The 11356-nt window shown below is 40.3% G+C and overlaps 1 protein-coding gene across 6 annotated transcripts in view; it reads right to left on the bottom strand.

Moving 5' to 3' along the window:
* LOC100747554 (CUGBP Elav-like family member 4) overlaps positions 1-11356 on the bottom strand; it is a 548998-nt gene that overhangs the window by 380901 nt on the left and 156741 nt on the right. For 3 of the 6 annotated variants that reach the window (XM_033319135.1, XM_033319129.1, XM_033319138.1), the window contains exon 3: positions 7311-7456. The exons of the other annotated variants lie outside the window; for them this stretch is intronic. The gene's annotated coding sequence lies outside the window, so the exon portion shown is untranslated. The remainder of the gene's footprint in view (positions 1-7310; positions 7457-11356) is intronic. 6 annotated transcript variants of the gene reach the window in all.

The raw sequence follows: 11356 nt of genomic DNA, 5'->3' as shown, positions 1-11356 counted from the left end.
AACTTCCACGCAACGGTGAAAGTACAGATATAAGCACAAGTAGAAAGTCCACGCACAATGCTTAACGCGAGATACCGATCTATAAGAATCATATTTCCTAAAATTTATCCTGGAATTGCTTCTTATTCCATTTCCTATTCAAAGTCGCACTTCGCTCGAGCGCCTCGCTATAGCTGAAGTTTTGCTTTGCGCGAACTGTTGCAAATATATCTTGGCCGTACTAAATGTATATTTCCTAACATGCGATACAAACAAGTATTTTCAATTACAAATACGATGTTACAATTCGACGTCGTAACCTTACCCCGCGAGTCTCACCGAACATTTATATAATCCGTGAAACAAGTTGTTAGAACAAAGCATATATCACAACCTGTTAAACTCAGTGTTATACTAATTCAACCACCTCTATTATCCTAACCGAAATATAACTGCCGTTGACGCGCCTTCTCCGCGAACGATCGAACAGATATATTACTGCATTATAAACACGGTGAATTTATAAAGTAACAATCTTATTAGTAATCGACGAATAAAATTTCCAATATGCTAACGAAGTATGGTAAAATGGAAATCTCCTGGAAGTTTATCGAATAATTCAAGAACAGTAAACTTTATGGTTCCTCCCAATAGTTTCATTTTTCTTATACCATAGTGTAATATATACCATATTATACCATAGTGTGTATATAATATTCTCTTACAGAGTACCGACAACTATCATCAAGCCATTACTATTTACTTCACTTCGCAATTCAGCTTTCATTCTATGCAATTATGCGCACAGAAAGCTTAAATACAGCTGTCCTTCTTATAATTTTATTTTATGAGTACTAAAGGTTAATTCGATTCAACGCAACATAGGACAACAATTGAAATAAAGTTATGACAGATCAAAAGGTATTAAACGAAACGTTAATATTGAAAGCGTAACGACAATTGTGCGATTTCATAAATACTGTATTTCTGTGAAAGATACTCGCGCAAGTAATATTTGGAAGAAGGAGAAGTAGGGTAGTAAGTTGTTATCAAGTGCATCTCGAACTTTAGGTGACTGGTATGAGTTCATGCTCATCGCGGATATCGATTGTAAAATGTTCAGCCTCGTGCTTCTCTCTGATTCATTCGATTCGGTGATCATTCCGTCTATCACCTCCGTAATAGAAAGAAATGGAGAACGTGTAGGCGCAGTCAGAAGGAAAAGGGACTAGAAAGAAAGGGAAAAAGTTATCACGGAGGTCACGAAATTTCTGCAGCTTCGCGTTCGTTCCTATTTCTTTGTTTTCGTTCCTTTTTCACCTCCGAAAAGTTTTCTACTGTAGATACCTCAAGACTCTCGCACAGAATCCTTCGTAAAAGTCACCTTGCTCTTCTATTGTTCAACCATTCGCGAACTTCTCTCTTTCTCTCTGTTCCTCTTTCTCTTTCACGATCTTTCCCTTCGTTTCCATACCATCCTCTTGAATCTTGGTGTACACTTTCGTTTCTCCAGTTACTTTTACTTGGTCCCTTTCTTTGGCTGTTTGCATTGCAGCAGCGCGGCGGTAGCAACGGCGGTAGTAGTAACAGTAGCAGTAGCAGTTGGCGGCGGCTGCGCGTTTCCGAACTTTCAAACTCTAACGAAATCTTGGGCAAGGTGAATATTTTATGCGTAAATCAAATCCCGGCAAATATACGCGAGAGAGCGAGGATCCGTGGCATGCAGCAGCTAAATTGAATAGAAGCGCTACTTGAGTACAACCGTGTGTTTCGCCATTCGACCTTCTCATTTCCTCCTCTCTTTTCTTTCTCCACGTATTTCTTCTGTGACGCCATCATTTTCTCTCCCTTTTCTTTCCGTTTCTCCAACGTTCTTTATATCTCCTTTCGTTCTTTCGCATGCTATTCTCGTTACTCGTTGAACATATCTCACGAATACTTTTACTGGTTATTGAATTTTTGATCCGCAACAAGGACACGTTATTATCAAGGTTATTTGAATCAGAAAATTCGAAGTCGAGAAACTAGTATTTCCATCGACTTAGAGTGCCACGACGAATCATTTGAAGTTACTTCAAGATTTTTAGAACGATATCGAAGAAATCGTCACGGTACCATAATTAAATTTCTTTCAGCTTCCCTGTCGACCTATATATTCAAAGTCAAGTATTTCATACTTAATTTACATTTTCGATCAAAATACATTTTTAAATTATAAGAATTTGTTAGGTAGAATAAAAATTGTTTAAATAGTATAAAGACATATGAAATCGCAGGCGTGTATTATTAACCGGTAATCTTTCCTACTGTATTAATTCAAGGACGGAATATACCACCATCAATTACTAATTGTTGGTCGAAGTAACAGGCTGGGCGGCTTAATGGTTGAATATTTCGCACCATGAATCTTAGTCAGCGGGTGTTCGTGATTACGTTGTTATTTATTTGTTTGCGACTGGTTACTCTCTACAGGCCGTTTAGGGATCGTACATCCAGAGAAACACGACAGGGAGAAAAAGAAAATTATTTTTCCCTGTCGCTTGGGAAAAATGCCAACGTCCTCTCACCTAGATACCACTCTGACCCAAAAAGGCACGCATTAAATTAATAAATTATACCGGTTCCTCTCCGTTGGCTCTAGTCCGAATTGCTTGGACTTTCGTGATCCTGACATTTACTACTCGCCGATGTCACGTACGCTTCGCCCGGAACGAAAGTTCCTTGTAGATTCGAAAGATAATTTGAACATTTTATTATATGAAAGACCGTACCACGGTAAATTCTCCATCGTCCATTTATTCGAGCGGAAACCATATTCTCGATTCTTTTACCGCGAACAAATTCCGCAAACTGATTATGAAAAATAATATCCAGAAGCGAAGACAGGATCACCGTTTCTTACGTGTACGATTCTTTTAATTCGAGCGTAAGAATCTCGACCGTTCGAACCTCTTTTATCAATCGCTGGCTGGCGAATGAAGTATCCGTCTCGAAGCAACCGTATAAACATAGGCACGATAATAACGAGAATGACGTAGAACAACGTTCCATTTTTCAGGAAGTTCGGCAGGGCCGTTTCCGAGACTGCATATTTGGCAATGCCATTAAAACGAGCAGCCTATTCGTAATCACGTCGGTGCGCGTACTCGTTCACAGGAACTGAAAATGCCGAATGAAAATTAGATACACGGAAAACCGGGCGAAGCTGTATAAACCGCGGCCGCGTTAAAATATCACAATGGCGCGGCAGGTGCATTTACTAGGTTTCACCAGGGCTTTGACGACAGTCGCCAGATAGCTCTTTCATCCGGTAATTAGCCGGAGAGCCCGAGGAGTTATCACCTGGTGCGATCATGCTCGTGTACAGTACGCGTGCCCTGTCTATTCGAGCACTCTATTCCGAGTGCTACATACTACCGGCAGCGGTTACCCGACCATCCTGCTTCTCCCTGTTTAATTAATTAACACTGTACCAAATAATAATTATCGAAATGAAAGATGGTATCGGTCGGCTTATTTATTGGTACGCGCCGATATCCTAGTTACATACGATAGCGTAGGTACGAACGGAGAAGCTCTGTAGCTCGTGCCCACTACAAACGCTTATCCGGTACCGTCGATAACCCTATCTAAACGCGACTACCCTAAGTGATTAGTAAATTAATTCACCAACCGATTTAAGCGTATTTAAGCGTTTTAAGATCGTGCGTCCTCTCCGTCCTCCTACTCGAGTTTCGTGCTAGGTATTTTTACGCTTATGGAGAACTTCCCTCGAGACTCGAGACATTCATAGATTTTTATCCACGTTTCCACGATCCTCCTTTCGTTCCAACTTCGTCTCCCTTGATGCCTTTTCCCTCGGTCTTGTTGCTTCACGTGATCGTTGTATTATTCAGATTCTTTCTCGCCAACGGAACCTCGACGTTTTCTCGCAAGACGTTTACGCGAAAGCGAGATCAAGCGTTACCCCGTTGGTGAATTTACTTTGCTACAACCGGAATATCGAGCGATCTTGAATTTTGTTATGTCGTTTATTATTTATTTGTCGTTATGTCGTTATTTATGTCGTAAATTACAAATAGTCGTAGAATTGTAAAAGATTAAAAATTAATCTTCGATCGACGGGGTAAAGTTATCCGAATCTATCGTTGTTAGACTTAATTTCCAAAAACCGTGATTCAGGGAATTTTCTGCCACGCAAAATATAGATGGACAACACATAACGTTCGAGCGTAATCGAGTTTCCTCGATATCGAAGCGAAGGCAAGGGGATCACAACGATATGTGGCGTGCAACGATCTGCTTGGTGCCAGGACTCCCGATAATTATGTGCCAATTAAATTTAACGACTATCCATTATTCTGGTTTGCGAACACGCGTACAAGCTCCCTACTTTTGTTATCTTCCTCTTTCTACCGATTCGACACCCCTTACGGCATTTACCGTCCCTCTTCTCCATTCCCATTGCTACACCGGGATCGAGGCGTGCACGCTGGCAACAACTAGCCAGGTCGAAATCCAATTACCTTTTAATATTGTCCGAATGTGCTTGAAATCGAATTGCCTTTTGCAAAACTCCACACGGTCTGGCTGAAAAACTGCGGAGGATTCCTGCCAGCAAATAAATGTTCCTTCGGTCTATACTTTCTTTCTCACATACATCGTAGTCAGAACGGTCTTGAGCAGCATGACGTCCTCTTTTTCTCTCTACCGTTTCCACATCCCGACGCAATTCAATAGAATAAAATGTCACTCGTCGTTTCAAATGGAATTGGAACGCAGATCCAGACTATGGTCTTACACGATTAGACTTAAATGCACGTAAGTGATATAGGGCAGGACGCATATGTCGGATATGGTTTCCATTAAAGAATTCCACATAGTATTTATACCGATATAAATATTATAATCGTTCTTACCATTTTCATTGCCAATACGAATATAATTTCGGAACAACTTTTGGTTTCATTATTTCGCTATTGATTATCGATTTCGATTATTCCAATTTCTTTGCCTCGATTATCGGTCGTGCGTACAATTATTTTTGCATCGGCATAACGTACAAATATGTAAATTTTAATAATACGAAATACCGCAAAAAGTTCTTTCAATTAAAAGTACTTCTTTATTATCTACTCGTGTAATTGTTTTACCCATAGCATAGTAAACGGCAGCATTTTTCGTTTTTCCGGTCGGTTCTTATTAAGAATTCAAGCACTTCGACCACAGATTCCCTCTTTACCGGATCGTAAACAGCGATCGTTTTCCAAACCCATTAAAACCGTGATAACAAGCTATCGCACCCTCTGAAACTTAATTAGCGAGGTCGATTAAAAAAATTCTAGTATCAATATTTATCGCGTAAATAACCAGGAATAAATTGCGCCCGTTCACGCATGTACATACATCGAGTCATTGATTTCACTCGATAATTAACGTCGCATCGAATAGTAAGAATATTTCTCACTGTTTCGCAATCAAAAGATATTTCCGTTGCATTACGTGTCCCCTAAAAGTTATCGAAACAAATTCGAGTCTGATTAGGTGGGATGCAAACTAATGGTACACCTATGAAACGAGTAAAAGAGGAACCATTCTCTAATCAAATGTCGGCCGTTTTATAGTAACGCACATCTACTCCTGGTCTAGAAATGGTATTCCGTAAGGGAGACCTTTACGCGCGCTGCATAAAAATTATTGGGTTTCGTATCCATTCTTCAAAAATATTTAAATTCCACAACGAAGCGAAACGTGCCTTTCCGTCCGTCGCTATCAATTTTCTACAGATTCGTATGCGGCAGTTTTCACAAATTCCTAACGTTATACAATAAACGCTGGCCCATTGAATGAAGCAAATCTTTCCCTCAGCTAGATACGACTTGGAATAAGAAGAAAATTGTACAAAAATATATTTAATATATAATAATACATTTGATCGATAACGAACTTCTTCACAAGGGAGGGAGATCGCGTTGAAAACGCTTTACATATTTCAAACTCATTACAAAGTCATTTAACATCAAGTGCCGCTAAATTGCAACTTGCAATTTGCAATTTTCGGCAAGAATTCGTATTTCAACGCGACATCGATCCTAGATATACAGCTGTTAGTGAACATCGACATATAATATATTTCATCATTTTTCTTAATTAATCAGTGATATTCATCATGCGACACTTGCTTACTTCTCTTTTCTGTCATACGTAAAAACAGCATGCTGTCTGGAATAAGAACAGACTATCGAATAAAAACCTTACCGTCAGTTTGATATATACGTTAATAGTGTTGCGGATCTTTCCGTCGTCCAATAAGATTGCTCGTGGCAGGAGACAAGCTTGACATTGTAACTTCTAACATCAAGTTTGGGATTCGAGTTGTCGGAGGAAGGGAGTGCAGGTTGTCAGGGTTGCGGGTACAAGGAAGGAGCCGATAGGGTGAGCACCAACACAGAGTGACCACTAAACACCTAACAACCAACAATAGCAGCCAACATCGAACACCGATAAACCAACGAAACTAAACCAACCACAAGTCACATTGTAACGGAACTCAGCGAATATGTACGTATACATATGTGTATATGTGTATGTATATGTGCGCGCACGCACGCACACGCACACACACACGCACACACATATATATATATATAGAATATAGAATGTATACATAATGTTGATGGATGTGTAAATACGTACGTGTGCGCGAAGAGTGCCACTGCCTCCACGTGTAAATTTATCTCGCAAATCATATCGCGAAACGGGAAATGATAAATCGTTTGTCAAATATTAAAAAAGAAAAAAAGAAAGAAACCAACGAGGATAACATATGCACTATGACCAAAAGTGATCGTTTTAAAAAAATAGTTGGACTGTAAAATTGTTCGATGAACAGATTTAATTAAAGTGCAATTCGCATGAAAACTGAAATTCAACGACACAATTTAATTAAGGGGAATGAATATACCGCAACGAAAATTTGCTTTTGTACCAGATATGTAGGTAGGTGCCAGGTAATGGAAGAATACGGTAATTATGACCGAGCTACGAAACCTTCTCGGAAAAATAAAAAAAACCGCGCAACAACGTTTTACCGAGCTTGATATTTAATTTAGCGTTCGAGCTCGATATTCGCAGCGCACTTTCTTCGCTACACGTGCGTTCATCAACAGTGATGGATACTATTATCTTTTGCGGGCTCATGACACGAGTTTCTGATTAAAACATTGAGGAACACTAACTGTGAGGCAACGACAACGTAAAAGTGAAACACGTTAAAACTTAATAAGGATGACATATTTTCAGAGACACCGAGTAGGGGTATGGTGACGTACCACATCGAGTACATTGAGAACGTGGTTCACGCGGACGACTCTAGTAGTGGTAGTTGTTGTTACATTGTGTGTTGTGGTCGTGGCAAGAAGAAGAAGAGATGGAGGAGGTGTGCGGCGCCCCCGGCCAGCCGGTCGCCCGTCACACCCTGAAACAGAATAATATTGTCACTTCCGTGCGGAATTACACCATCCCTATCGACTATCTTGTCGAAACCATTATCTAAAGTCATTATAAATATAAATATACGTGTCATTATATCTCGAATCTTTTAACACAATACAAATGATTAAAAACGGTTATAGTCTTTTTTCTCGTTTTTCTTGGTTTCAGTACTTCAGTTCGGTAATGAAAAGTTTTCGTTAATTAATCAAGAGTACTTCGCATGACGCGTAATGACGGTTGTTGTTAGCAATTTACCGATATTGCACCGGGGAGCGTACGTTTCATATAAATTTGAGACGAACGTTCTCGAATTGCATAAAAGTCTTCGACAGTAGCTCGACGAAACAGAATGAAATGAACCATAGTCTTTCAACGATGACTTTATTTCATGGTTTATTCCATTTCTGGCGTGATCATCGATCTGGCTGGCTTGAAAATGACGTTTTCACCGATGAGAGCTGTGAAACATTACACTTTTATAGCCGTAAATTCAAAATGATCGGCGAAACAATTTCTCGTGTTCCTTTTTTTCTTCTTTTTTTTCAATCACACCATTAATCACATAGAACACGAGATAATTATCAAACGAAACTGATAATTGATAATAGTCGATACGCAATCGTAATAGCCATCGAACGATCGAAACATTATTATGTAACAATATCGACGTTTAGTTAAGTTGGAACGTTCGATTTCCGAGTGTTCATCGGATCCTTGAAATATAGCAAGTCGATTTCACCGGTGACTCGATACTTGTGCCGCCTGGTTTGCTCGCAGAAAGTATTGGCGCGAAGTCGCGCTCAACGGAAGGACGAAGTCGAAAAAAGGGGTAAAGCTTTATATCGAGGAAAAGGGGATTTCGGATTTGCTGGACCGTGTCTACCCATTGCATCGTTTACGTTCAATACAAACGCACGGACGAATGAACGGACTAGAGAGAAAGACAGATAGAGGGGTAGCAAAGGGTGGTGGTCGGCTACGGACGGGGGATGAAAAGCAAGAGAACGATGACGGTGGAAAGAGGCAGAGTAGTAGAGGGGGAGAGGCTGAGAAACGGGAGCAGCGACCGGGATTTTAACGTCGAGCACACTCGTTTCGAGTCGATAGGTCCACTTCGGCTGGCTTGGGAAGCAGTCGACATGGTCCAGCAACTTCCTCTCCCACCTCAAACCCAACTCCCCCACCCTCTCGTTGCTCTTATACCCTTCGGTCCGAGACATCATCTCCGTATCCGGAAACAGGGCAGCACCGTTGCAAGTTTTCATAGATGCAACTCTCTCTCTCTCCCTCTCCCTCTCTCTCTTTTTCTATCCTCTCTGTCTCTTTCTTCCTCTCACGATTAATAAAAACTGCCGATCTAACTGGTTTTAAAAGAGACTCTTCAAGACGAAAGGATCCGGACATGGGAAAGAAACGGCTGGACACTCGACGTGTCGCGATTAAGGTAATTACAAGATTTCCATTAGACGCAAGGCATCGAATTGAATTTTTAATGAAAAAATGTTCGTGTTTACGACGAGTGGCGATTGTGGTAGGTATCATGGACTGGTGAAAAACGTGCGACGTGGAAAAGTATTATTCCGTTAAATAAGCAACTAGAGAAATGGCAAGAAAGAAACGAGGCATGTGACGTAAAAGAGTAACTCGTGGGAATTTCGCCATATGCCCTGCCACGGTAAGTGGAAAACGCGAAGTTTGCTTAACCCTAAAAGCCTTCAGTTTACGAGAAGCTATACAATTCCCTAAACTTTCATCAAAAGTAACCATACGACAAATAGCAGAGAAAACGGTTCAAGGAATCTATTTATATAAAAGGGAATAATTGTTAAACACGCAAACAACGACGATAAAATATATAAAATGTTTCAGTGATATCGGTACACACCGAAAAAAAGGAAAAAAAGACGTATCGGAAATAGTTCGATGGAACGATGAAATTCGTAGACGGAATACATTTTTTCATTTCAATGATACCGGTCGGTATTTTAATAAAGATCGAATTACTAACGGATCAACAATTTACCTGCCATGGGAAATGAATATTATCGATGTAAAAAAATGAGAAACACATTGAAAATGGTATTACAAGCAGTTCGAGCGAATAATTAAATATGCTGCTCGAATACTTTTGGGTGAAACAAATCACTGAAATTCCAATGGAGAATAAAATGCATTTAGTATTGGAAGGTTGAAATGGAAATGGATCGTCCCGATGGACGAAACGCTTTTTATTCTGGCGTGCACAGGCAGACGCGGCGAAATTTTATTTAATGGTTCTCATATGTTGAACGGGTTCCTTTTTGAAACAATGGTTCTGATGTAATCGAGGAAAATCCTCACGCTCACGCCACGTTTCCAGTATTATTAAAATCATTATTTCTGTCTCTTGGTATTCGCACGGAAATAAATAGGATGCATGCTGCGAGTATGGTAGAGGGAGGAGCTCGTATTACTTGAGAGAGAGAGAGAGAGAGAGAGAGAGAGAGAGAGAGAGAGAGGGAGAGAGACGAGGAAAATGGACTTACACCAGCCAACTCTGCGAATGCGTAGAAACGAATAAGCGGAAATATTATGTTCAAAGCGAGAGAAGGGACAAACTGGTGAACGAAGATTGAAAGATCATGGAACCGGGTGAGAGAAAGACAAACGTTACGACGTTACGAACTGTACGCAACCGTTCACTCGAGAAGTTCGTAACTGTTGCGTTTTTCTACGGTTACTTGTTCCTCGTTCTACATATATCGTACTTCAAATTTAACGCGACGCTATCGTCGCAAAGGAAATGGTCACCCGAAGGTCTGTCTTCCAGAAGGGAATGATATTTTTCGGAAGTTTCGTGAAAGCGAATGAAATATACAGTGCGATAGGGACTTTATATGCGCTCGTAGCAGAAAGATTCTTCCTTTCAAAGCCGATACGAAGATGATTCTCAGCCGATTAAATCATAAAAAAGATCGGTCTCTCAACCGACGAAATGGTATGTAACTCAATAACAAATAATTGGCGTGATTGTTCTATTATAAAATCAAATTTATATGGGTTTTCGTTGTAAAGATCTTAATAATTTGCCAATTCGTAAGTATCCCTAAACGTAGTATATCAATAAATATAACTAATGACAGTTTTGAAATATCAAACACGCCATTTAGAAAGGCCGATTCGATCGAATGGCCGTGTGCCACTTTAAACACTGCTATACCGTTTTGGCCGGATTAAAATTTCGAGATTAGTATTATAAATTTATGGAAAGATGACATAAATAATTCACGATATACGGTATAACTGAGTTAATTAAGCGCTATTTCTCTACAACATTAATATTCATAGATTTGGCGAATACCAGTAACAAAGATTTCAGAGACAAATTCGTCAAATTGAACCGCATAATCAATTGGCAATGACTGTCGGCTATTAAACATATTCAATGAAGTAGCGATTGACAAGGGACGTATTCTGTGATCGACAGGAATTGAGCGACGCGGCGCATTTCACCAACCGTGAGGTTCAGCAAAATTAATCACACCACATCGTTTCCACGATTGATGGTCGCAGCACCCAACTCAAAAACCAAAGGCGTGTGAATATTCAGGGACCACGGCCTGATTTCTATTTTGTTGGCGTACCGATCGGTGTTGTTCGAAATAAATAACGCGGAATACATCATCCCTAGTATACGTGTCATACTAGCCGTTTGCCCTCGTCACAAATAGAACCCCGGGGAATTACGCCACCAAGATCTGCGAGATGGGTTGGGCTGACGCGGTAATACTGGTTATCATCGCGCTGATTGCACCCATACCTACCCCACGCCGCCATTGCTGCTGCATCCAACGACTATCTTCCACTGGAACCTGCATCTGACCTGATATATTTCCATCCGAGC

This window comes from Bombus impatiens, unplaced genomic scaffold (genome assembly GCF_000188095.3).
Source record: "Bombus impatiens unplaced genomic scaffold, BIMP_2.2 scf_0135, whole genome shotgun sequence".
NCBI classification, from domain to species: domain Eukaryota; kingdom Metazoa; phylum Arthropoda; class Insecta; order Hymenoptera; family Apidae; genus Bombus; species Bombus impatiens.
This window is presented reverse-complemented; position numbering and strand designations above follow the sequence as displayed.